A 26,020-nucleotide genomic window follows, 5' to 3' on the forward strand; every position below is an offset into this window, starting at 1 on the left:
TTAGGCCTTTAATCCATTTTGAGCTTATTTTTGTTTATGGTGTGAGAAAATGTTCTAATTTTATACTTTTACATGTAGCTGTCCAGTTTTCCCAGCACCACTTATTGAAGAGGCTGTCTTTTCTCCATTGTATATTCTTGCCTCCTTTATCAAAGATAAGGTGACCATATGTGTGTAGGTTTATCTCTGGGCTTTCTATCCTGTTCCACTGATCTATGTTTCTGTTTTTGTGCCAGTGCCGTACTGTCTTGATTACTGTAGCTTTGTAATATAGTCTGAAGTCAGGGAGCATGATACCCCCAACTCTGCTCTTCTTTCTCAAGATTGCTTTGGCTATTCAGAATCTTTTGGGTTTCCATACAAATTTTAAAATTATTTGTTCTAACTCTGTGAAAAATGCCAGTAGTATTTTGATAGGGATTGCCTTGGTAGTACAGTCAGGCCTCTGTTTTCTTGATTTTCCTTCTTTTCTTCACAAAAAGTTAGGCATTTTAGAAATTTCTTTTTTTCCCCCAAATAAATTGCTTCAAATTATTTTGCAAGCTGTGGTCATAGGTCTGCAATATGAAAATAAATGAATTGATAAAAGTGACATGCTAGTTTGTGTTCTTGGTCCTTTAGTGTCCATTGATTCTTCTTGCCTATTAACTGGCTACTCTCAAGGCTGCTTTTATTTAGTGAATCTAAATATGTTCTTTTAAGACTTCTGAAATACCTCCTTGATTTTTATCCCCAAATAAAAATTAAACATCATAAAGTTAGTTTTAATTTTAACTTAAAATATCCTAGTAAATTAGAAGAAGAAGTAGGAAAAGGACAGTTATTTGCAAAGATGATTATAAATATGATATTCACTCTGTCATTTAATGCAACACAGTAAAAAGGCATTGAGTTGAGGTCATAGAGACCCACCCCAAGCCTGACCTTTTCCCATCTTGGCAATTTTCCTCTTCCCTCCAAAAGTCCACAGAAATTAAACTATCTAGAGAAAATGTAATAAGAACATAGCATTTCAGGGAACACCTCACTGAAACAGGTTTCATGTGAAAGATTTGCTTTCCTTAATTTTAATGTTAGGCTAGATTTTAAAAAATTCTTAATAGAGAAGGCCTTTGATGAGTGAGGTGTGAAGGTAGGGAAAGCCTCCTTTTTCACCTTTCAGCTTTGCCCTGTCCACCTACCCTTGTACTTCTGCCTTGCACCTCAGGCTTCTGTGCTCACCTCTGTGTATCCTTGGCGCTAAGTTTGGAGCTCTCCTCATTCCGAAGAATACGGCAATGACCTCTTTTTCCTTTGAAGAAAGATACTTTGCAAGTCCAAGTACATTTATTCCCACTCAACTAATGTAAGTTCCATACACCGAATTCCATTATGCATATTTTGATTTTGGTTGCTCTACATTCAAATTGCAGCTTTGTCCAGGTGAACATATTTAGGGGGGAAAAAACCTCTGGACATTGACCAGGAAGTTGCCTGGAGAGCCAAAGAGAAAAATAGATGAATCAAAATAAGGAACGCCTGGGAAGGGAGCCTAAAGTCCCTAGACCCACCCTTCAGTGTCTGTTGGGAGAGGTGTTGGCCTGGAGGTCAAAGGAAAGCTGGACAACTTGAGAAATATCCACAGCACAGAATGGGTCTTGTCAAAGATTTTCCACCTCAAGTAACCAAGTTACTTTCTATCTCTGGCTCCACTTGGGAACCAGAAAGTCAATTGAACATTTGGTTAGAGAATCAGTCACCGGGGAACAAATGTCTCTTATTACACATAAAATCTACTTTGGAGCACAGTTAATTCACAACCAATCATTAGGCCCACTGGAGGGGAAGACCTTGAAAGATTTCAGTCTAGCAAGGAGCGATAAAATGGAAGTTGAGTGTAATACTCATTATTGCTAGTTCAAGATGTATATAATATCATTGGCATTTTAAAAATTGGGTGCTGGGGCTTCCCCGGTGGCGCGGTGGTTGAGAGTCTGCCTGCCGATGCAGGGGACACAGGTTCGTGCCCCGGTCCGGGAAGATCCCACATGCCGCGGAGCGGCTGGGCCCGTGAGCCATGGCCACTGAGCCTGTGCGTCCGGAGCCTGTGCTCTGCAACGGGAGAGGCCACAACAGTGAGAGGCCTGCGTAACGCAAAAAAATAAATAAATAAAAATAAAAAAGATAAAAATTGGGTGCTGTCTTTATTATTTAAGTGTCTATTTTAAAATGTGGTTGTTGCCCTGAGGAGCTCCCCGCCCCCCCCGGCCAATCATATCCCAGGGCCTTGCAGCCAGCTGGCCAGGGGCCAGCCCTGCCAGCAGTGCACCCACAGTAGTTGCTCTGCTACAACAGGACCCACACAGTCCAAGTAGGGAGCACCACAAGTGCATATGGCTCTGGTGACCAGAGGGGAGAGTGTGCTGCTGGGCCCCAGAGGAGGTCTCCTACATAAGGCCACTTCTCCAAGATCAGGAAACACAGCTGACTGACCTACCACAGAGAAATAATATCGAGAACTGGGCAAAATGAGGAGACAGCAATATGTTTCAGACAAGGAGACAAGACGACTCCTCAGGAAAGGAACTGTACAGAAGCGGAGATAAGCAGTCTACCCAATTAAGAGTTCAAGGTAATGATCATAAAAGATGATCACCCCACAGAGGAGAATGGATGAACGTAGTGGCAGTTCCAACAGAGAGACAGTATAAAGGAGAACCGAACAGAGCTGAATAAGAGGATAACTGGAATAAAAATGCTGATGAGATTTTCATAGCTTCACTCCTGGCTTTGGTCCTCTTGCATGGTTTTTCCCCTGGCATCCTAAATTTGTAGCCACAGGGTTTTGGGGGACCTTGCGCCTCCTACCAGTGGGAAGTGATTACAGGTTAGAGGGGGTTGAAACTCCCCTACTGTCTTTCCCTGGTCAGCAGGCCAGGTGGGAGCTGAGCACAACTTGGAGAGCAGAGTTGACTCAGTGTTTTATGGAAAGAGCTTAGGGGGAGGGGTTGTGAAAACACAGAGGAAACAATTTTCTGTTTCCCAGTTCCCACTTCATAATTCAGCAGACAGTGTGCCTTCATGGATTGATAATACAGTCCTCTCGCTGACGGACAGGTTGGAAAAGTTTGCTTGGCCCAGATCTGGGAGTCAGGAATGTACTGTGTGCCGAGTACATTTCAACTCCCCTTTGAAGCAAAAGGAAAGTTTCCACACTGACCTAGTTTACGTGGCTGCTGTAAAATATCCCTGTTAGTGAAAACAGAAATTCGGATGTAAATAGAAGAGGCTACCAAACTCCGAATTCATCTATTAATTTTTTTTTTCAAACTTCATTCCATTTGCTTTGCCTCACAATGCAATTGTTGCTATGAGGCCGCTTTAGCTACACCTAGTAGCTGAATCTGCAAATACCACAAAGCTGTACTTCCTTCAGAAGGATTTTGTTTGATTAATTTACACTCTTGGGTGACATTTCTCTGTTGAGTAGGAGGGAAAAAACTAGCGTAATCTAACCACATTACCCACATCACGGATGGGGAAATGGAAGGAGTGTGTGTAAGTGATTTATTTGCCTCATTACTTAAGTGAAGATGTTTCTAAGCTTAGGTTTTACCTTGTTCTCTAAGAATTTTATGAGCAAGATATTTTAGATTATGGTGGTTTGATGTTCTTTTAAGTCTGGTACTGCAGGCTAAAGCTCTGTTTTCTGCCAAATGTGAAATACTAGAGCAGAATAAAACCATGTGCTTTATATTATAAAAATTGTATCTGATGGGTGTCCATGTTTGGAAAAATCATCATCAAGCTCACCATTTGTAGGTATGGATAACACAACCCTTTGCCAAATAAAGTTGGTTTCATCATAACTGCTTGCCTTTGTTTTATTTTCATATCTCTAGTAAACTCGATTTGGTTACACTTAAAAACTATTCAGTGGAAATTTGTAGTATGGAGCCTGGCTCTTGTAATTTTAGAGGAATTTCCTCAGTTTTCACATCTGTAAAGTGGAAATGTTCATAATACTCGTAATAATCATTTCCTAGAGTTATAACAATCAAATCAAAATGTCTGGAAGTATATCGTAAGCTGTAAAAAATTTAATAATTGTAAGGATTTTATAAGCATGGATTTGCTTTAAAACAAGAGTGTTCTTAGGAATATGCTATATTAATTACTGGAGGTACCAGAGAATTTTCCACATGGTCCAAAGCTGTGTCCAAACTTCAAGTCCTAGTAAAGACACATATTTTAATAATAAAAGACACTTGTCATGGCATTCCCAGATCTAGATTTAAAAGGACATAAGTAGGGACTTACCTGGTGCCTGCCAGTGCAGCGGACATGGGTTCGATCCCTGGTCTGGGAAGATCCCACATGCCGCGGAGCACCTAAGCCCATGCGCCACAACTACAGAAGCCTGTGAGCCACAACTACTGAGCCCACGTGCCACAACTACTGAAGCCCACGTGCCTAGAGCCCGTGCTCCGCAACAAGAGAAGCCACTGCAATGAGAAGCCCTCACACCGTAATGGAGAGTAGCCTCCGCTCGCCACAACTAGAGAAAGCCCACGTGCAGCAACAAAGACCCAACGCAGCCAAAAATAAATAAATTTTTTTAAAAAGGACCTAAGTAAACATCGTTTTTTTTTTTTTTTTTTTTTTTTTTTAAATCCAGGAAAAAGCTTCAAGATTTTCTTTTGCTTTTGGTATTTGCTGGGTGTAGTTGGGAAGAGGAGTAGCAAATAGGAGTCACTCCAAGACTGATCCTTTTGTGTCCGCAGAGAGATTTACACACCACAGAATCAGGAGATTATCACCTGAGAAGACATTGGAAGCACGCGAGCAGACAGCACCGCATCTCTTCTAAATGGCCCTTGTAACTTTCCTCCACAAACAGGAAGGGCACGCCCAGTGTCAAATGATGAAAGTTTTCTCCCACCATTCTCAAGGGGAGTCATTCCAATTTATTAGTTTTTTCCCCCATGGTACCTGCCGAAGTTTATGTGTAAATAAATACTCAGGTCGTTGAGCAGTGCTTGTTCTCTGGGGCATGGAGTGTTATACAGTTTTAAGTGCAAGTCCATCCTAGCCTCTAAGTAGCCAGGAAAAACAGGTGCTGGACCTCAAAGAGATTCGGAAGCAATCCTGGCCAGGTGTCATCTACTTTTCCAGCCCTTAGCATCATGTGGCATGTGCATGGGACTGCAGTAAAAAAGCAGCCCACTTGCAGAACCAAGTGGGTTTTTAATTATTCATATGCAATGCAGATCTGTTGATGCAAAAAACATGCTCTCCTGATGTGGCCACTGAATCACCACTTGCTTCTTTCACGATCCCTAAAATCTTGTATTCTGGTGGTATTGGGCAGATCTCATCTCAAACTGCAGCAGCCTGTGCTGGCCAGTGAAGTGTCTGAAAATGGTTTCAAGTATCCATAATTTCAACAGACTCTTTACAGTCTACCCCCTCAGTACGTATTGAGAAGAGTACAAACAACCACCAAGTTGTGCCACATCTTCTTCTTTCTTTTTTATTTTCATTTATTTATTTATTTATTTTGCGTTATGCGGGCCTCTCACTGTTGTGGCCTCTCCCATTGTGGAGCACAGGCTCCAGATGCGCAGGCTCAGTGGCCACGGCTCACGGGCCCAGCCGCTCCACGGCATGTGGGATCTTCCTGGACCAGGGCACGAACCCATGTCCCCTGCATCGGCAGGCGGACTCTCAACCACTGCGCCACCAGGGAAGCCCTTCTTCTTTCTTTTTTAATTTTAATATCAAATTTGTACTTTGTTTAATAACAAAAGTATACAGCTATGAGCTATGCAAGGAATGAATAAAGATTATTCTGGTTAGGCTTGTGTTCCACGTGAATACCTTTGTTTTTTTCCTTTCATATTTTGACCCGTTTGGGTGTGAATGTTCTCTTTGTATTACATTTTTCTTATAAGAGATATGAAAAATGGTTAAGTCTTAATACTAATAAATGTGTTAAGACTTCCTCAGCAATATTCACAGCAAGGAAGTGTTGGTGGATGTGTGTTTTTTTTTTTTTTTTTTTTTTTGCATATAAGCTTCCTTTGTCCGCTTAGTAATTTCCTTCCAGGTTTCTGAAAGTGTCACCCGTAGATGATATGTGTGGGTGGATGGAGCAAAGTGATGGAGATATTTGTGCCAACGTGATAAGTGAGTAATTCTCCTAGTCAGTGTTAAAGAGTTGGCAAGTTCCTCTCAGATGCCCTACTATTTTTGACCGCGCCAACTGGGCCCAAAGGCCTGGCAGTGGGAGAAGGGCTGCTGCCTCTGCGAAGTGATTTCTGTCTAGTCAACTCACAGAGACGCAACAGGCTTTGGAGAATATTTGGATGAAGTTGGTGGCGGTTTTATTGCTACCATCTGATTCTGCTTTGGGCCTGTAGCAGCTTCTGCCACTTTGTGACCAATGGGAAAAAAATGCCGTTACCATAATGGAAAATGTTGACATTTGGTAGCAGTTTCCTATTGCATCTCAGAAATCATCCAAAATGTCATACTTTGAAGAACAAAGCATTCTATTGATGTTGGTTTGGCTCCGAGACATTGATTACTTATTCTAATTTGAAATGATATTGTCCATCCTGAGAATGGGCAAGAGGAACTAACAGAAGGGAGCAGTGTGAGGGTATGTCGAGGTCCCCTTGCCCCTGGCGTCCATTTGGGTCGTACAGTCCTGCCACACTGTGGGCCTGAGGGAGGCAGAGCGTCTGTCTTGTTTACTGCTTTTTTCTCCAGAACTTAGTGCAGCGCCTGGTGTAGAGTAGGAGCTGAGTTTGTTGACTGAATAAATGAATGAATGGCGTAAATGGGGAAACCAAGTAGAAAAGACATTGTGGGAGCAGCTGCAAGAATAAGCAATTCACACAATCAATTGCATTTCGTGTAGTTTTTTCTGATTCGTTGGTTTTCAAAGGCTGAAAAGTATGTGGAAAATCTCACCGGACTCCAGTTATTACATGGTTGTCGTTTACTTCTGATGTGGATGGACCGCGAGGGCATCCTTTCTCCATCCTAGCACCTCCTGTGTTGTGTCTTGGATGTCACCATCAGCCACCACTTTGTCCCCTTGTTGCTGCTGTTCTCTGCTCCTCAGAGGTACCCAGTATTGGTGGACATTTAGATAATTTCCATTTTTGTTAAACACTTCTGCTAGTATTCCTGTCAAATAGATTCTTTGAGGCAGGATTTGACACTTTTTGAATCATGCCTATGACACTTTTTTTAGAAGCTCCATAATTGACTTCCAGAAAGGTTTTACCAATTTACATGCTCACCATGGGCATAAACTAGTACAGAGTTATGAAAATAAGGTAACATTTTGGACTTATTGGAGAATAATTACAAGTTACTAAAAAGTAACTGCTCGTAAGCTCACAAAAATTTTGAGGACAAGAGAGTCTTTATATTTTATATTCTCCACTCTACAGAATTGATCTCTTGAGTCAGGAAGTCTCTTACCTTTTATACTCTTCCCCATTACCTTAGGCATATATCCAGGCTGTTTTGGAGGAAGAAAAAGTAGCCCTTTCCTATGAGGATATACTGGTTCCAAAGTGTTTACTTAGATACACAGTGGAAGCTCAAAAGGTATTTACTGAACTCACTCTTGAGGTTCAGCTTTCAGCTACTAACATTATAAGAAGAAAAAAAAAAAGGAAGAAAACTAGAGGCTGACATTAAGGCAAGAAGAGAGTACCTCTAGAAGGAAGTGGGAGACCAGATTGCTCAGAGGAAGAAGGACACACCACCAATGGGCAGTTGGTCTAATGTGTGTGGTGGGGTGGAGGTGGTAGCATGAAGTCTTAGTGTAGAAAATTGGCGCACGGATGCGCTATATTAGAAAGGAGACAGTGATGCAACTGGATCGGTAAAGCAGAAACTTGTAAGGCAAGGTGTGGAATAGAAAAAGGGGATTTCGGAATTTAAAAGAAATGTGACTTTTTTTGGTAGATTGTACTTAGGTTGTTGAGGTCAGTATGTATGGCCAGTCCAGATAAATAAGACCACCAAGTCATCATGGAAAGGGAGGAAGAATTGGGGACTCATATCTCTGCCCAGCTTAGCTCCTTTTTAGGGTACAGCTGAGGTGGGTAGAGAGATATGGTTAGGTTTGTCTACATAATGGGAAATACCCGATTAAAAAATAATATGGAGCTACTCTTTTTTTTTTTTTTTTTTTTTTTTTTGCGGTACACAGGCCTCTCACTGTTGTGGCATCTCCCATTGCGGAGCACAGGGTCCGGACGCTCAGGCTCAGCGGCCATGGCTCACGGGCCCAGCCGCTCCACGGCATGTGGGATCTTCCCGGACCGGGGCACGTACCCGTGTCCCCTGCATCGGCAGGTGGACTCTCAACCACTGTGCCACCAGGGAAGCCCTGGAGCTACTCTTGACAATCAAATTGGCTGCATTCAGTAGAATGCCGACAAAGTCAATTCCTGAAATCTCTTCCATTCTGTGGTAACATAAGTGATGGGGAAGTTTAGTTTATGTGGCTTTATCATTAGACAGGTTAATGACAATTCTGCTGTGGATTTACAGGACAGGGACTACTACAACTAGAAATACCTGTAACTAGACTACTGGTGCCATTCAGGTCCATCTGTATCCCAATGAGGACGAACATTCCCTCCCCAGTGACGACCAAATAATGGCAGTCCTGGATCAGCGTGCTCTCTCACTCGGGTCTAACTGTGAGTCATAATGGGAATATTGAGTTTACTTTTTTTTTCCCCCGAATTTATTTATTTGGTTGTGCTGGGTCTTAGTTGCAGCAGGCGGGCTCCTTAGTTGTGGCACGTGAACTCTTAGTTGCGGCATGCATGTGGGATCTAGTTCCCTGACCAGGGATCGAACCCAGGCCCCCTGTATTGGGAGCGTGGAGTCTTAACCGCTGCACCACCAGGGAAACCCCTTGAGTTTACTTTTAATTTTGAGAAGGTAAATGTGTTTGTAAGAGCTATAGAAAAGCCCAGAATTCCTTTCCGCTAAATTAGCTGCATTCTTGGACATTGTAATCCTATCACGCACTCTGTCTCACAGCAGAAGTAGAAGCAATTAGGAGACTTTGAATTCTTTACCCATGACTTTGAGGCAGTTGATTTAACCTGAGAACACAGTTCCTCATCTGCAAAATGGAAATAATGTCTACTTCCAGTCACAGGGTTGTTTGAGGGCTCAAAATGGTAAAGGAGGTAAAAGCTTAAGTATCGCAAAATTGTTGGGCACTTTTTTATTTTAAATTAATTTGTATTTATAAGTCAGTATTTTATCAAGGGCTTAGATTCTGGGCTAAGAAAGAGAGCTTTTAGCTTCGTTCCATGTGAATTAGCCCTGTTTTATCCTTACTTTAAAATTAGTCTTTGTGTTTCCTTCCACCTCTTTTGAGCATCACCCCTATCCTTCAGTAATAAAATGGAGCTGCAACTAGTGAAATCAGGCTGTAAAATTAAACAGTTGTAAATCTGGAACAGCTACATGTAAAGAGAAAAGCATTTGGATTAAAATAACTCATCAATATGAAAATGACCACCAGGTATAGCTCTAACAGGATTATTTAAATTTTTTAGGGATGTGCTATTGACAATCTAAATTTCAAATTGTGGAAAATATGATGTGTTGGTAATTCGGGACTCAAATTTCTTTTCAGTTCAGTGTTTAGGGGATAGGGGAATGATGTGTCTCTACAGTTTCCCATTAAACAATTTGGTGCTGACATTGACAATCAAATTGATTGCAATCCAACGAAGAGGAAGTCCGTTCCATCTTTTTCTTGCCATTTGTATATATTGTACCACCTCCTCCATCTCTTCCTAAAACATGGGGCGATTACTGGGTTCTAAAACGTTCTGACATGTTGCTGACCTCTAATTACGCATATCAGTGTTCTTCCTTTAGCTCAGGAATGTGCTTCTATTAGTTGTAGATTGGAGTATGAAAAGAAAGGTGGTTGTGATGTAAAAGGCTTGCCACTTCTCCAGATATTTCAGTCTCCTCAGTGCTTCCACAATATAGTGAACACAACGGTGGACTATGCAAGGATGCACTCATACCTTTTGGCATTTTCTTCAGTTTGTCCTTCTACATCAGTCAACAAACTTCTGTAAAGAGCCAGCTAGTAAATATCTTAGTGGACCATACAGCCTCTGTCACAGCTTCTCAGCTCTGCCATTGTAATGAAATCAGCCATAGAGAATACATACATGAATGTGTGTGGCTGTGTTCCAATAAAATTTTATTTACAAAAACAAGCAGTGGGCCATTTGACCCAGAGGCTGTAGTTTGCTGACCCCTGTTCTACATCATTCCCATAAAGATAGGACAGATGCACTTACAAGATTAAATGAACACATTTATTAATTTGGGGTATTAATTTGTAAATACCCTAAAGTTGAATCAAAGATAGATTTTTCTTCTTCTTCTTTTTTTTTTTTTTTGCGGTACGCGGGCCTCTCACTGTTGTGGCCTCTCCCGTTGCGGAGCACAGGCTCCGGACGCGCAGGCTCAGTGGCCATGGCTCATGGGCCCAACTGCTCCATGGCATGTGGGATCTTCCCGGACTGGGGCACGAACCTGTGTCCCCTGCATTGGTAGGCGGACTCTCAACCACTGCGCTACCAGGGATGCCCAAAGATAGATTTTTCAAAGTTCGTTTAGGAATTTACCTACAAAAGACTGTGTTATCACAATATTTAGTTCTTTACACTGTACATTTGACCCTTGAACAACACAGGTTTGAACTGCATGGTTTCACTTATACGTGAAATACATAGATTTTCATACTGGAAAAATTTTTGGAGATTTTTGACAATTTGAAAAAATTTGCAGATTAACCACACAGCCCACAAATATTGAAAAAATTAAGAAAAAGGTATGTCATGAAGGCATAAAATATATGTAAATACTAGTCTATTTTATCATTTATTTCAGTAAAATATACACAGATCTATTATAAAAAGTTAAAATTTATCAAAACTTATGCACAGAGACACTTACAGACCATACATGGTGCCATTTGCACTTGAGAGAAATGTAAAAAAGATACCTTATTCAATCATGACTGCACAAAATTAAATGTAGAACAAGCTGTACTACTGTAATAATTTTGTAACCAAAGTTAATCTATTTATATTACAGGTAAGGCTTCCACTCACCAGTAGGCTATTCCCAGTTAAGTTTTGGGGGAGTCAGAAGTTATATGTGGATTCTCGACTGTGCAGGGGTCAGCACCCCTAACCCCCGAGTTGTTCAGGGGTCCACTGTAGATTGAAATGGTCTAAGGCCTGGCAACAGACCTTAGGAGTATTTACTTTTTTCAAGTATTTACTTTTTCTCAGATACTTTCTCAAGTATTTACTTTTTTACACGCGTAGTCTAGCAGATTTCACAGTGCATTGTCATTTTAAATTAATGCCATGGACCTAATGCCAGCTATATGCTGTTCAGCGAGAAACTTGTAAGAGGGAGAGCAAGGAAAGGCTGCAAGAGGGAGGTTCACTTTAAATGATCCTTGAAGTCAACATCAGATACCTTGAGAAAGAAGCCACCGCTGCTTAATTTGTAAGATCTTCAATTACAGTACTTTGATTCTTAACCTTAAAAAAAAATTCTCCTTCAACCATTTCAAGCCATGTGGAATATCTATTACTGCTTAGGAATTTACTGTGGTTTTTCATTGATCGCAGCCCCAGACTCTGGCATATATATTAATTTATTTGGGCAGAGAGTACAGGAATCCACATGCAGAATAAAGTGAACTTTCTGCTGAAGCAGAACATTGAAGCTGGGAATGATTAATTCTTCAAAAACGAACCATCAGCATTAATAAATATTGAATTCTAAGACGGTTATTTTGCAGTTTTCTTTTTTAAAGTACTGAGGTATTCTGACCAAGTTCCCGTTTAAATGGGAGGGTTTTTTCCCATCATGAACAATATTTGTTTAGAGTCATTAGTAAATTATTAATCTGCGTTCCACTGTTACATGTTTGAAATACCAGTCCTCCCTGTCTGTGCTGGATTTGATCTCACGCTGTAATCAGTAGAGCGTTCTGGGAAGTGGGAATGGCTGTGGTTTGCTCTTTTAAAGACCTTAAGAGAGAATCAGAAAGCCTGGGTTATAAGGAAGGAGGACCGCCTAGTGTTTGACAGCTGGCAGTTTCCATATTGAGTCATGTGAGGCCATGAACTTGGAAGGAACACTAAATTGTGGGAACGTTTGGGTGGGCTTCCTCCTCCCTCTGATTTGCAGACATCCTAGAATGTCCTTCAAAGTGTTTCTGCAGCTCTTTTGAACAGATGTCAAAAATCTCTTTTGGTTTGGAGCTACCCCAGGTATTTATGTTCTTTGGTCCATTTTCTTCCAGTAGTGCACGTTTAGGTTTGCTGTTGGGACATCTAATGAGCTGGGTTGGTCCTAAGATTCTAGGGAGTTCTGCCCCTGGCTCCACATCACTTTCTAGCTTTGGAACAGTGGGTAAGTCACTCAACCTCTCTGGTTCCCTCATTGAATGGAGGTTATGACAGTATGTAGATCACAGTGTTGCTTGAGGAGGAAAAGGAATAACTTGTGGGACCTGGCACGAGGTTTCCTCCTCGAGAATGTGGAGGAAGCTCCTTGGGGAAGCTGTATTCCAGTGCCCATAGCAGTGCCTGGCACACAGTAGGAGCTCAATAAGTATTTGATAAATAAATTAATACTGAGCACTCAGTAAATGTTAGTTATTACAGTCATTATGGATAGTATTCTCATGCTCATTATTACTTATGTTAGCCCCAGACTCACATTTCATTTTGAGTCCCTCCTTACCACCTGCTGATGACAGGAACCTTTATGAAGCAGCTGTGGTGTCAGCAGAGTGCTGGGTTCAGATCCTGATCTGCCCTGGTTAATTATGTGCAAAGTTGCTTAATCTCTCTGAGCTGGTTTCTTCATCTGTAATAATGGTGCCCTCTCACAGAATTTAAGTGGGTACTATAGCTCCGCCTTTGTTTTGAGAATAGACAGTCATAAACAACCCCGGTATCTACTCCTTTCCCCATTTCTTGGATATTCACATACCCTAACTGCCTAACCCTGCAGGCGCTGTAAACTCCATACTGGAGTCCACTGTGGATTGCCCGGTGTATGGAGGTCTAGTGAAGTCCTTTCCCCAGGGAACAGCCATATTGAGAAGGTTTGTCAAGTGGTCAGATTTCCTCTCCACGTGGTTCAAAACCATCTGTGTTTTGATCAGGCTGATCTCTGGACAGCTGACATGTATGTATGTCCTTTCAGTTCCCATGATCTGTCTTCCCAAGGTACTAACCATAATGCTACTTCATGTTCTGTGGATTGGAGAGATACCAAAAACAGCACCACATCTGAGGGTTCGCAGAGGTTGTGAAATGAAGTTTCTGTCGCCCTTCCCGACACTCCTTTGGTTCCGTGTCTGGTCTGTCGCCAGCCCAATGCAGGTGCGTTCCAGAGCTTAAAGTCTTGACGGTTTGAGTCTGGGAATGGGATCAAGTTCTCTTCCCTCCCACAGAATCTCTCTTCCACGCCACGCTCTGGGAAGTAGCCCAGATGCAAGTTGAAGCCACCTCCCCAGTGCAAGAAAAGGCACCACTCTGCTCCTACTTCTTTGGTTTGAGCAAAGGCCGAATTCCACAAGGCCTTTTAGTGCCTAGTTAACACCCATGGGTGAACTTTCTCTCACCCTGTCTGTTGCTACCTCTGTCACCTGGCCCTGTGCCCGCTGGGTGTAGTGCGTTAGAATTAGAACCGTCACCATCGCAGCTGCTCCTGCCGGTACCAGCCCACCAGCACCTGAGCCCCACCACCCCTCTCCATCTCCTTCAGAGGTAGGAACCTCCGGGAGGCTTTGCCTTCTCCTCTGTCTCCTTTCAGCAAGGGGTGAGCTCCCACACTCCTACCCGTACTCTTGGGCCCACCTCCTTCTCTGTCCAGACAGCTCCCATAGTGCTGGGGAGGGACGGGGAAGGGATTGTCCCTGTGGCTAATATTCCTTTGCTCTCTGGCCCAGGGTGTATCTGGAAATGGCAGCCCAACCCAGCCTTTCCCTGACTTCACTCTTTCCCTCACCCCTGACATCCAGCCATCAACACGTCTTCTACTTATAAAGAGACAGCAAACCGGACAGCTCTGTATCACTCCATAGCAGCCACCCTGACTCACAGACCACCATTTCTCACCTAGAATGGTATAGCATATTCCTAATTGGTCTCTCTGCCTCCATACTTACCCTCCTGAACTCTCCACAGAGTGTACTGTTTTTTGTTTTTGGGGGTTTTAAAATAAATTTATTTATTTATTTTTGGCTGAGTTGGGTCTTTGTTGCTGCATGTGGACTTTCTCTGGTTGCGGCGAGTGGGGACGACTCTTCATTGTGGTGCATGGGCTTCTTCTCACTGCAGTGGATTCTCTTGTGGAGCACGGGCTCTAGGCGTGCGGGCTTCAGTAGTTGTGGCTCACGGGCTCCGTAGTTGTGGCTCGCGGGCTCTAGGGTGCAGGCTTAGTAGCTGTGGCGCACGGGCTTAATTGCTCTGCAGCATGGGGGATCTTCCCGGACCAGGGCTCGAACCTGTGTCCTCTGCATTGGCAGGCGGATTCTTAACCACTGAGCCACCACGGAAGCCCTGTACTGTTTTTAAGGTAGATAAATGCAAGTATTTATATAATGCTTACAATGTGCCAATATATAAAGTGGTATTTAGACTAGGTTTCCTTAAAAAAATGTACAAAATGGCATAGGTAAACAGGCATTGAGTTTAGCAGTGCCGAGCGGTGACCTGGGACAGCACTTGTATTGGGTGCGGGGGGACAAGTGGCAGAGCCTTGTCCCCTACAAGGTGGAGAACCAGAATGGAGATTCCTGCTTAGAGCGGTGTGCTCCATGATAAGAGTCAAGTGGGGAAATAGCTTCCCCCCAAAAGGGAGACGATACCATCATGGCCATGGTAGTTCCTTCTCCTACTGAGACTCCATGCAGTAAGCTCCACCCAAGTTCCAGTTCCTAAGGATGTGTGTGTAGATGATTGCTGAATCCTGGTGCTTATGACCTTCCTACTCTTTGTCCCCTGAGGAGTTCCCTGACTTGCTGTTTTACAAACCATTTTTACTTCTCTGGGTGGTGGATGGGATCTGGGCCACTCAACCAGTAAGAGTTGGACTCTGAACTGGATGCTTTTGAGTCATTTTCCAGTGTCCTTTCTACTTTATTGACGAAGGGAGGAATTTATGTAGCGATCACATCTTTAATTAAAGCATAGCTATAAAGATTGCAAGTAGCAATGCATATTTTTATTATTATTGATCAGTTTGTTTGTTTGTTTGTTTGTTTCTTGGCCACGCCACGTGGCTTGCAGGATCTTAGTTCCCTGACCAGGGATTGAACCCAAGTCCTCGGCAGTGAAAGAGCCGAGTCCTAACCACTGGACCACCAGGGAATTCCCAGCAGTGCATATTTTAGCACAAAAGCAAGGTCCATGACAAAACCAGAAAGGTAAAACCGTAAAAATGTAAATCCATTGTGTAGGAGTCAGAGTATTATTTAAAAACCCACAGATATCACCAGCTGATATGACACTGAAAAACATCTTGTGATTTTAAATTGGAAGGTGGGTTCAGGCTGACCACCCAACTAATCCTACTGTGAAATTTTCCAGAGGAAGTGAGAATTATTTGTGTATTGAGAGAAATACATAGCTGTCTGGGTTTTTCTTTTTTCCATATAAGCACTTGATAATGAAAAAATGTACCCAGTAGAAGAGGAACCAAACCTTTGAGTTTGATTAGAGTTTGGTCTTTAAAGTATCCAAAACCATTTAGAATGTGTGACGACTCTTTTCTTCCCATTACTTTGAAAGTTCTAATTGTTGTGCTTTGAGAAGATTCTTGATGCCTCCACATTCTGATTCGCTGGACAGCCCTGGTCACAGAGGTCAGAGCTGGAAAGGGCTGTGAGGGTCAATCCATGTCCCCCATTTGACAGGCGAGAAGATCAAGGCCAGATACTCAGAGTCCAAAGACCTGCCTAAGCTAATATAGGGTCACGACAGATGCAGTGAAAACAGACACCAAGCTTCCACACTCAGCAGCTTTTTCCCAGCCTGATCTGTTTAAGAAGCAAATACTTGTTTAATTTTAACTAACTGAATTAATTTACCAAAAAATAAGGAGGAAATGCTAGATTACTTTAAAAAATAACTATTAATATGCTTTCATTTTAAAAAGCTTACAAAGCAATTGGACATGTACATTTTAGGTTTTTTTTTTTGCCTGTGCCGCAAGGCATGTGGCATCTTAGTTCCCTGACCAGGGTTCGAACCTGCGCCCCTGCATTGCAAGTGCAGAGTCTTAACCACTGGACCGCCAGGGAGATCCCAGTTCTTATTTTCTAAAGGATGTATTATTAGATCGCACTATCATACTCTAGGAAATCCTGAGTTGAAATGGTAAATCATCTCCACTAACAATTTATTTCGGAGCTATGTGCTGGTCAGCTGATCTCACACCCTGCTGACTGGGACTCACTACAGGAATTTAAGGCCTTCTGTCAAGCTTTGATCATTTCCACAAAATCCCTGGTTATGTAATTTGGAGATTTTTTTTTTCCCCTAATAGAAAAGAAAAATTGAATTAGTTTAGATTGTGAAACCCTGCTGAAGGGAAGATAGTTCCCCAGGCTAAAGTCATATCTTTGCAAAAAGCCTTAGAATGCTAAAAATAAAAACAAATTCAACTATTATTTAAAATTTGTAACTTGCAGTTGAGATTCTCCTCAAGGCCTTCTTTACTCCCTGATAGAAGTAAGGCCCTTAGGAGTCTTTTAACATCTTTAGGACATAAGACTCCTTCTAAAGTTTACTCAACAGTCTGACCAAAGTAGGTGCAGCACTTGGGCATTCATTCAACCAGTAATTCTGAGGCTCTGTTCTGTGTTGCTTTCTGTGTGAGGTGCTTAGATAGGAATAAACAGACAGGACACAGCTCTCTCCTACCTGGGATTCAGGGAGAAGAACATTCACCTTGAACTTGGGGAGCTTTGTGTGTCAGCGTCTTTGAGATGCTCCTTCCCCACCTTTCCTCGCCTTGAACCAACCCAGAGTCTCCAACTCTCCTGACCGCTCCCCCAAATCTGCCCAATTCCCAAAACGAGACAGCCTGATTTTCTAAAACAACTATTCTCTCTTATACAACTCAGGATTTAGCTGATTTGACCAACACTTGCCTATTGTGTGTCCACAGACTAGGGACACTGCTTAGTAAAGACTGGGTTTTCTAATAGTTCGATGTTATATACTCTGCCTCGTTGTCCGCATAGATGTATGTACTTGTCTGACTTCGTGCCATGTTCTTTGACCTCAGAAAATCTAGTTACCTCACCGTCTCCCATCTGAGCCTTCTTCTGTTTATAATTTGTGGCCAAAGTGGGTCCTGCCCTCTAGGACTGAGGCCACGTGGAAGGATGCCCCACTTCATGCAAATGTACAGGTGAGACAAGGGGAGATTCCCTCCCCCTCCTCTTTAGGTCTTGAACCTCAGATGTCTCTAGGATTCTGTTTTCATCCTGCTCTTGGAAGCTTCCTCTGTCTCCAGGCAGCAAGGAGGGGCTCCTGGGGTCAGAGAAGTCTCCGTGGGCACACAGAAGGCTCTTTGTAGCTCCAACTCGGAACAGCAGAGCCCTGAAAGCTTTAGTAATAATAGAAGGTGACAACCCCCAGATGCTCTTGTGGGCCAGCCAGATCCCAAGTCTGCTACTTTCCCTTAACCTCGAGGCCCCCTCCGCACCTAGGGCCCACAGCCCACACCAGTGCTGATGCAGTGCACACAGCCCTGCTCCATATCACCCTTAATTCTTTTTTTTTTTACCCTTAATTCTTGAGTAGGAATTTTAATTCTCATATTGAAACTGTTTATGTATCATGTTCAGAAATGACCACATTTCATCAAAACTAAGTCTCCGTCTGTTTATTTTTTTAAAAAATGGATGTTTATTTTCTGTCAACCTTATTTCCATTTTCTGTTGCCATTGATATTTTTCTTTTTTTTAAAACAACTATTTATTTATTTATTTTTTAGTTGTGTTGGGTCTTCGTTGCGGCGTGCGGGCTTCTCTTGTTGCAGAGCACGGCCTCTTGGCACGTGGGTTCAGTAGTTGTGGCTCACGGGCTCTAGAGCACAGGCTCAGTAGTTGTGGCGCATGGGCTTCGTTGCTCCGTGGCATGTGGGATCTTCCCGGACCAGGGCACGAACCCGTGTCCCCTGCATCGGCAGGCAGACTCTCAACCACTGCGCCACCAGGGAAGTCCCTGTTGCCATTGATTTTTAAGACGCACCATTTAAAATGTATATTTAGGAAAGAAAAATGCTGTTAACTAAAAAGGGACATGTCATCAGTTGTAAGATACAGTCTGATTTCAGCTGTGTTAAAATACAAGAACAAAACATTGTGCTTCCCCTGCTCCCCCTCCCCCCCAATGTGCTTCTTAGAATCAATAAAATCTGGGTCAGGACTCGATTAGATTTCACTTTCGCTCTGGCAGAGCTACTTAGGTTGTTAAAGTAGCCAGGTAAGCAGGACACTTCCCTTTCAGCCCATCACCAGCTCTCTTGGCTTCCTTATAAACCATGCTAGGTAAGCACTTTGAACTTGAAAAATATTTGACTGTTCTCTCAAATGGTCTGGATTGTTTAACCACAAAAAGCTTGGGCTTTTATGTCTAAAAGTGCTGTTGGTTTCTTTTTTCTTTTAATTTCACTTTTCACAACTAAAAAATAGCTCGTAAGGTCACAATTGTCAAAACCATTTGGAGGTATCAATATAGCTTCACTGGGACTTCTCTGGTGGTCCAGTGAGTAAGACACCACACTCCCAATGCAGGGGGCCTGGGTTCCATCCCTGATTGGGGAACTAGATCCCACATGCATGCCGCAACTGAAAGCCCACATGCTGCAACTGAGAGCCCACATGCCCCAACGAAGATCCCGTGTGCCGCAACTAAGACCCAGCACAGCCAGAATAAATAAATAAATATATTTTAACAAAAGATTTTTAAAAATACAGCTTCACTGTGACAGTTTCTTAAGCTACAAAGCTGGCATTAAGGACACCTTTTCTCAGAGGAGTCCAGTAGCGTCATCCAGGGAGAAGGGTAACATTGAGAAGTGACCAGTGAAGGAAAAAAGGCAGGACGTTAAGAGAGATCTATCTTGGTGTTCTTATGTTCCAGCTTTCCCTTGTCCAGAAATCCTTCTGACAATTTCTGACAGTGTTCTTGAATATGTGGTGTCTCAGAAGGGAGCCTGCTTATTTCTGAACAGCTAAACTTATTAGAAATGTGAGGGCAGTTGTGTTTCTTTTGTTTTTCTCTTTTAAAGAAATTTCACATAATCCATTTCTTTTCTTTTGAAATTAGAATAAATACAGGTTACCACAGAAACTTGATGTTCAAGCTAAAATTTATTTTTTGTGTGTGACATTTATCCATTCATACTGGTTCTGCTTCTCTAGATTTACCCAGCCATGAAAGTCTTTCTAACCCATTATAATGTCTTCTAACTCCTCTGAGATTTATAGGAAGTATCCAGTTCCTATCAGACATGAAGTTAATTGATGGGTTTATTTCAAGTTCAGTTGCAAGTTCAGCTCTACAGTTTACTGTGTGATCTTGGGTAACTTACTAATTTTTCTCGTCTTTAAAATGGGGATAATAAACTAATTTATTTCTCACAACACTGTATCTCAGAGTTTTGTGAGAAATTAGTTGGTGCATGTAACTCCCATTGTACGGTGCCTGGTAAATAGTAAGTGCTCAATAATTGTTAGTATTCTCAGTCACTATTCTGGTCAGCTCCTTCTATCCCCTACCTCCCAAACTGGAGTAAAGCGAAAACATCTTACTACTTTTAATTCCTTCATTTCTGTGAATGGCACCTCAGTGTTCCAGTCTCAGAATCCTGAAATACTGATGTCATTTCCTTTTTTTTTTCCTTCAGTCTTTCCATTGATTTCAGTGTCTAATTAGTTATTAAGTCTTCTACCCACCCCTTCCTCTAATTCTCACAACCACTCAGTTTGACAATTATAATAATCTACCACCTGGTTTCCTTGCCTCAGCTTCGTAGGGCAGTGTGGTTGTAACAGCAGGGACTTTCATGGTAGCCTCACTTGAGTTCAAAATCTGATTCCACCACTATAGGAGTGAATGGGCATTTTGAGACTTAGGTCCAGTATCAGTGAAATGGGAATCTGTCTTTCCAGAGTGATGGTTGGGTAATTCGATAATATTATAAGTCTGAGGAGGTCTGGGTACACCTGAGGCATTCATTAAATGCCAGTTACCCTCCCCCACCCCTCCAGTTCATTCCATGTTCAGTGACTACATGAATTCCTGAATCAATGCTTTAATTACATAGTACCTTGCTTAAGAACCCTCTGTGACTTCCCATTTCCTACTAAGGCACGTCTAAAGTCTTCAGCACACATGGAACGTGGAACAGAGGTTCTCGGGCCAGGCTGGGTGTGTTTGAATCCTGGCTCCAGGACTTACTAACAACCTTGGGCAAATTTCGCGACCTCTGCCTCCGAGTTTCTTCGTTTGTAGAATGGGAGTGATGATGATGTTACCTACCTCATAGGGTTATCATAAAGATTGAATTAGTTACCCACGTACAGGACTTGGAAAGGTCCCTGACGTCAGTTGTCCCAGGCCTTCCCTGATGTCCCACCAGCTTTCCTTCCTGGCACTTCTCTCATGACTCTTCTTTTGTACTCCTAGGCTCCTTACAAGCCAGACAATTTGTTTTCCCAAAGCTGTCCCTCACTTCTGTCTCCCCTTTTCTTGAAGGTCTGTGTTGCTGCTCTCTTCATAAATTATTTCCTCTGTTGGTTTACCTTGGAGAGGGCGAGTTTAGAGTTCGCCCCAAGAATCTGGACTGTTTACATGATTCATATCAGATTAAATTCTCTCATCCCCCTCCTTCCAGGTTTCTTTACGGAGGAGGATGAGAAGAATATGTCTTACCATACATGACTCTTATCTAACTATTAGAATTGCTTGTTAGTCTGTCTTTATGCCTCATTGGACTGTAAGTCCCAAGAGGATGAGAAAAGTACCTGTCTTGTTCATCTCCATCTCCCAACTCATAGCAAAGTGTCTGGCACATAATAGGTACTCAATAAATATTGATTGAATAGATGGATGGTGAGCAAGATTGGAAGGTATAATGCCCCTTTTGACGTTTCCAAATTGCAAATATCGGATGCACTTTCTTCTCTGCCTATGGAGGAAACCACTCCTAGCAAGAATGCAACTCAATGCTGTAGAATACTCTCGGGCTACTGAGGTTATCTGGGGGGCTTTGCTATTGACAAAGTCATGGGAATTTAGTTATTAGCATATATGAGTGATCTCTTAATATCAACTTTCACAAGTGCTTGAACTGAATCCAGATTTCTTTTCCTAGTATAGTTTCAATTTTTAATGTGCATTATTTGCTTTGTATGATACCTTACTTACATAGCACAGTGCTTTCATAGAAATAATGAACCCAGAAAAACTCACATAAATCCTTTGTGAAATGTGCAATGGAAGGCAATAGAACCAGTATCCAATCTACACATGATGAAATAAACTTCGTCATTGAAAGACCAGTTTACTTGGTAGAAAGTGATCAGAAATAAAGTAGGAAGGACAAGTGTGAAAAAGCATATGTAATCATTTGGTCTTAATATCAGAATTCTTTCTGGAGTTTATTCACTTCCATTCCATTTCTTTCTTTCTCTAATACTGCTGGAAAGAGAGAGTACTACCCACATTTTTTTTTTTTTTTTTTTTCAGACTCAGGTATAAGTTAATTAACATTTTGGCCTCCAGGCTGGAGAGCAGACCCTGTTCTCTTTGTAATGGGTGCTGTCAAGGAAGCTTTTCAAAGGCAGAGGGAAAAAATGGTACCCACTCCACTGTCAAGGATTTTTATGAGGGTCAAGTAGCCTTGGAAAGAATTCAGGCCCCAGTGACTTGGCTGCTACAAAGAATGCCACAGCCCTGTGACAGGTTAGATTTGCCATAAACCTGCATTCACTAAATTCTTACAATAGTGAGAGATTGTTGCACTCTAGCCCAAGAATTTCTTGTATACTTTTGTTTTTCCTTTTTTTGCAAGTGCAGGTTAGATAGGTTGCTGCCCTCTCTTTGCTCACTTTCCCTCTTGCTGTTCTTGCCCCTTCTCAGAATCACCATAAGCCAAATCACCCTAGGACTTGTTGGTCCTCCATGCATCAACATAAAAAATATTCTTTAGGGTCCACACAGTGTTCCAAAAACGTCTCAGTAACTGATGAGACATGGCTTATTTGTCCTGGGGAAGTCTGATTTCATGCTGAAGTTCCACCCTGTGTGAGTTTTTATGCTAAGCCTCAGACAAATGTAATCTTGACTTAAGGTGTGCTAGTTTTATTATTTTTATTAACAGCATCAGTAGCATTGGAGCATTATTTCCAAAGGCAAAGGATTCAAGGAGGTTGAGGTGATATATGAAGTCATTCAATCTTCCTAACAGCCAATGAAGTTTCATTATCATCTGCATTTGACAGATGAGGAAACTGAGGCATGAAGAGGTTAAGTAATTGGCCAAATGTTTTTCTTGGCAGGTCAGGACTAGATTTTTTTCTAAGGTTCCTTTCAACCCTGAGAGATGTAAATTCTTCTCTGGGTGGAAATGGCACATCAGGTCAAAAATGTAGCAGAAGTGAGGGAGGGAGAGAGAGGTTCAGGGGTGTGTACTAGTTAAAGCTTTGGGGGGATACATGTAACATCCTGGGCTTCCTTACAACATCCAAGGAAGTAAGGGGAGGAGCTATATAGCTTCACGGAGTTGTGAGGGAGACTTTGGATCTTCCTTCAGGTCAGAGATTACAAACTGCTGACCCCCTAGCCTCCATGGGACCTGAAGATGTGTTTATTTGGCCCATACATTTAAAAAAAAAAATTGCACCAGAGTTTAAAAATCAGATTTCATGTGAAAATCTGAATTTCCAGCTTCACTAGATAAATCGGATCCGGCAACCTTGAGTGCTCATATCCTGGGGTGACATTTGGCTGGAGCGGCATAGGGGCTGCCGTCTTCTTCAGACCCTCCAGTCAGCTCAGCTTCCCCACTGCCTGCATCAGCCCTTTATTATCTGCCTGGACCCTGTAGGCATTTGCCTTGCAATCACCCCTCTGGTGCAGGGTTTCTCGTCCTTGATACTGCTGATATTTTGGACCAGATAGTTCTTTGTTGTGAGGGGCTATCCTGCATGTTGGGGAATGTTTAGCAGCATCCCCCTTCCTCAGTGTGACAACCAAAAACGAATCCAGAGGTTGCCCAGTGCCTGCTGGGGAGTAAAATGGCCTCATGAGAACTACTGGGTTTGTGTAATGAGCCTGAGGCAATGGCAGCTCCATCTCTAAGCGTCTCTGTTATCAATTTCTGGGCATGCGAATCTGATTGGTCTCACTTGGCTCGGGGGTCTCTTCCTGTGGTCAGGTGGCAAGGTGGCATTGACCATCATGACTGCCACCTCCTGCAGAAAAGGGAGCAGGACAGGCAACCCAGTAGGTGTCCATCATAAGAAGAGGGTTGCAAAAGATGCTATGTGAAAACAAGAGAGAGTCCAGGAGTAACTCTCAATAGCATAACAATCTTAACTTTCCAAAGGATGTTCTTTGTACCTATTCCCTCATTTTATTCTCTCCTCCAGCGTTCTATGAAATAGCCAAGGCACATAGTTTGCCCTTCTAATTCAGCACATGAGGAAACAGAAGTAAATGTAGTTGCCTCAGTGCACAAAGCCACTAGATAGAACCCAGGCTTTCTGGAGCCCACTGCCCCTCCGGTTACCCCTGAAATAGCAGCCCTCTGTAACACAGCACCCTGTCTACTCCGGGGAGATTGAGGGAGAAGAGCAACGCCAGCGGTCAGCAGACAGCCCAACCCTGAAAACATGAACGACTCAGTCACTCATGTCTGCAGAGCAGGTTTTGTTGGCAGGAGGCCACCCTGTCTAAGTCCTGTTCCAGTCCGTCTGGGTGTAACCCAGCCATTATGGTCTCTCCGGTTTCAAATGCACAGGAACAATTAAGTCATTCTCATAATTTCATGTGGTACAGAAAGTTCCAAGCCAAAAATACCATCCTTGCTTCCTACTTTTAGACTTCCAGGGAACTTCCCCCTCCTTCCCTCCCTACAATTCACTTTGATTCCTTCTATTTTTCTCTTCTTGAATGCATTGCCCAGACACGGAGTCCTAGTTTACTTAACGAGGAGCTGTAGACCCAACACAAATCAAAACAAACCCAACCTCCATTTGGCAGGAGTGCTGAAAATAGGGAGTTGACAGCGGCCCTCAAGTACAGAAGGTTAGAACACAACAGAGTGTGCAGATCTCACCTCCAGTGTGTGGAAATAAGAGAACTGATCACCAGATGATCACAGAAGGGTGGTGGGATGACAAGGGAAGCAGTTGTATCTAGTATATTCCTATTATTATTTCTGGGTCCTAAGTAACCATGGTCAAATCACTTTCTTTATCTTCAGTATATAAAATTTCCTGTCCCATAGGACCATCACATCAGTCCTGTGTTGCTTCCTTAAATAATTAATTTTTTTAGATCTTTCTCAGATGTTATATTAACAGTAACTTCCCGACAGACAACTGATTTGGTCTGTGTGTACACACACACTCACGTGTGCACACACTGTCTCTGCCTTGGTGCTGGGTACATGTTGCTGGACCACCATTTAGCTTATATCAAGAATGAAATGAATTCCAGTTAGAGATGATTTGAAAGTTTCTTCTGTAGGAATAGATATTATAAGCTTATTTGTAACATGTCTTCTCCTTAGAGCAGTGGTTCTCAAAACCTTTAGCCTGCATCATCATCACTTGGAGAATTCATAAAAACACCAATGGCTGGTCCCACTCTCACCCCCAGAGCATCTCATTCAGTAGGTCTGGGGTGGCGCCAGGACTTTGCTTTCTAATAAGTTTCCAGGTGTTGCTGATGTTGCTGTCTGGAGGCTCCTTCTGTGAACTAAACTAATCAAGAACGGTGCTTTGACTTTCATTGGTCGTCCCGAATCCGGGTTCATCCGACACCAGCTACCTCTACTGTGCCACCTAAGTGTGACCCCAACGAGATCAAAGTCGTGTAGCTGAGGTGCACTGGTGGGGAAGTTGGTCCCACGTCTGCCCTGGCCCCAAGATTGGCCCCCTGGGTCTGTCTCCAAAAAACGTTGGTGATGACATCGCCAAGGCAACTGGTGATTGGAAGGGTATGAGGATTACAGTGAAACTGACAATTCAGAACAGACAGGCCCAGATGGAGGTGGTATCTTCTGCCTCTGCGCTGATCATCAGAGCCCTCAAGGAACCATCAAGAGAAAAAAAGAAGCAGAAAAACATTAAACACAGGGCAACATCACTTTTGATGAGATTATCAACATTGCCGGACAGATGCGGCATCGATCTTTAGCTAGAGAACTCTCTGGAACCATTAAAGAGATCTTGGTGACCACCCCGTCTGTGGGCTGCAGTGTCCGTGGCTGCCACCCTCACGACATCATAGATGACGTCAACAGTGGTGCAGTGGAATGCCCAGCTAGTTAAGAACTTCAAAGAAAAATAATAAAGGGTTATTTGACAACCAGTGGGGGAAAAAATGGTGCTTTGGGGAATTCCTTGGTGGTCCAGTGGTTAGGACTTGGCCCTTTCACTGCCGAGGGCCTGGGTTCGATCCCTGGTTAGGGAACTAAGATCCCGCAAGCGTCACAGTACAGCCAAAAAAATACGTAAATAAAAAAAAAAAAAAAGCATCACAGTAGCATCCTACAGATCAATGAATAATTCCAAAGGTAAAATGTATCTTTAAAAAAAAAAAAAAAAAAAGAATGGTGCTTTGGGCTTCCCTGGTGGCACAGTGGTTGAGAGTCCGCCTGCCGATGCAGGGGACACGGG

The 26,020-nt window shown here is 42.8% G+C and overlaps 1 protein-coding gene, 1 non-coding gene and 1 pseudogene across 2 annotated transcripts in view; 2 read left to right on the forward strand and 1 right to left on the reverse strand.

Moving 5' to 3' along the window:
* MYO1E (myosin IE) overlaps positions 1–26,020 on the forward strand; it is a 208,231-nt gene that overhangs the window by 27,387 nt on the left and 154,824 nt on the right. The window lies entirely within an intron of this gene.
* TRNAA-UGC (transfer RNA alanine (anticodon UGC)) lies at positions 16,325–16,396 on the reverse strand. Its single transcript has one exon. It is a non-coding gene; the product is annotated as a tRNA-Ala (tRNA).
* LOC132489226 (large ribosomal subunit protein uL11-like) lies at positions 23,574–25,672 on the forward strand (annotated as a pseudogene).

This window comes from Mesoplodon densirostris, chromosome 4, assembly GCF_025265405.1.
Source record: "Mesoplodon densirostris isolate mMesDen1 chromosome 4, mMesDen1 primary haplotype, whole genome shotgun sequence".
In the NCBI taxonomy this organism is placed as follows: Eukaryota; Metazoa; Chordata; class Mammalia; order Artiodactyla; family Ziphiidae; genus Mesoplodon; species Mesoplodon densirostris.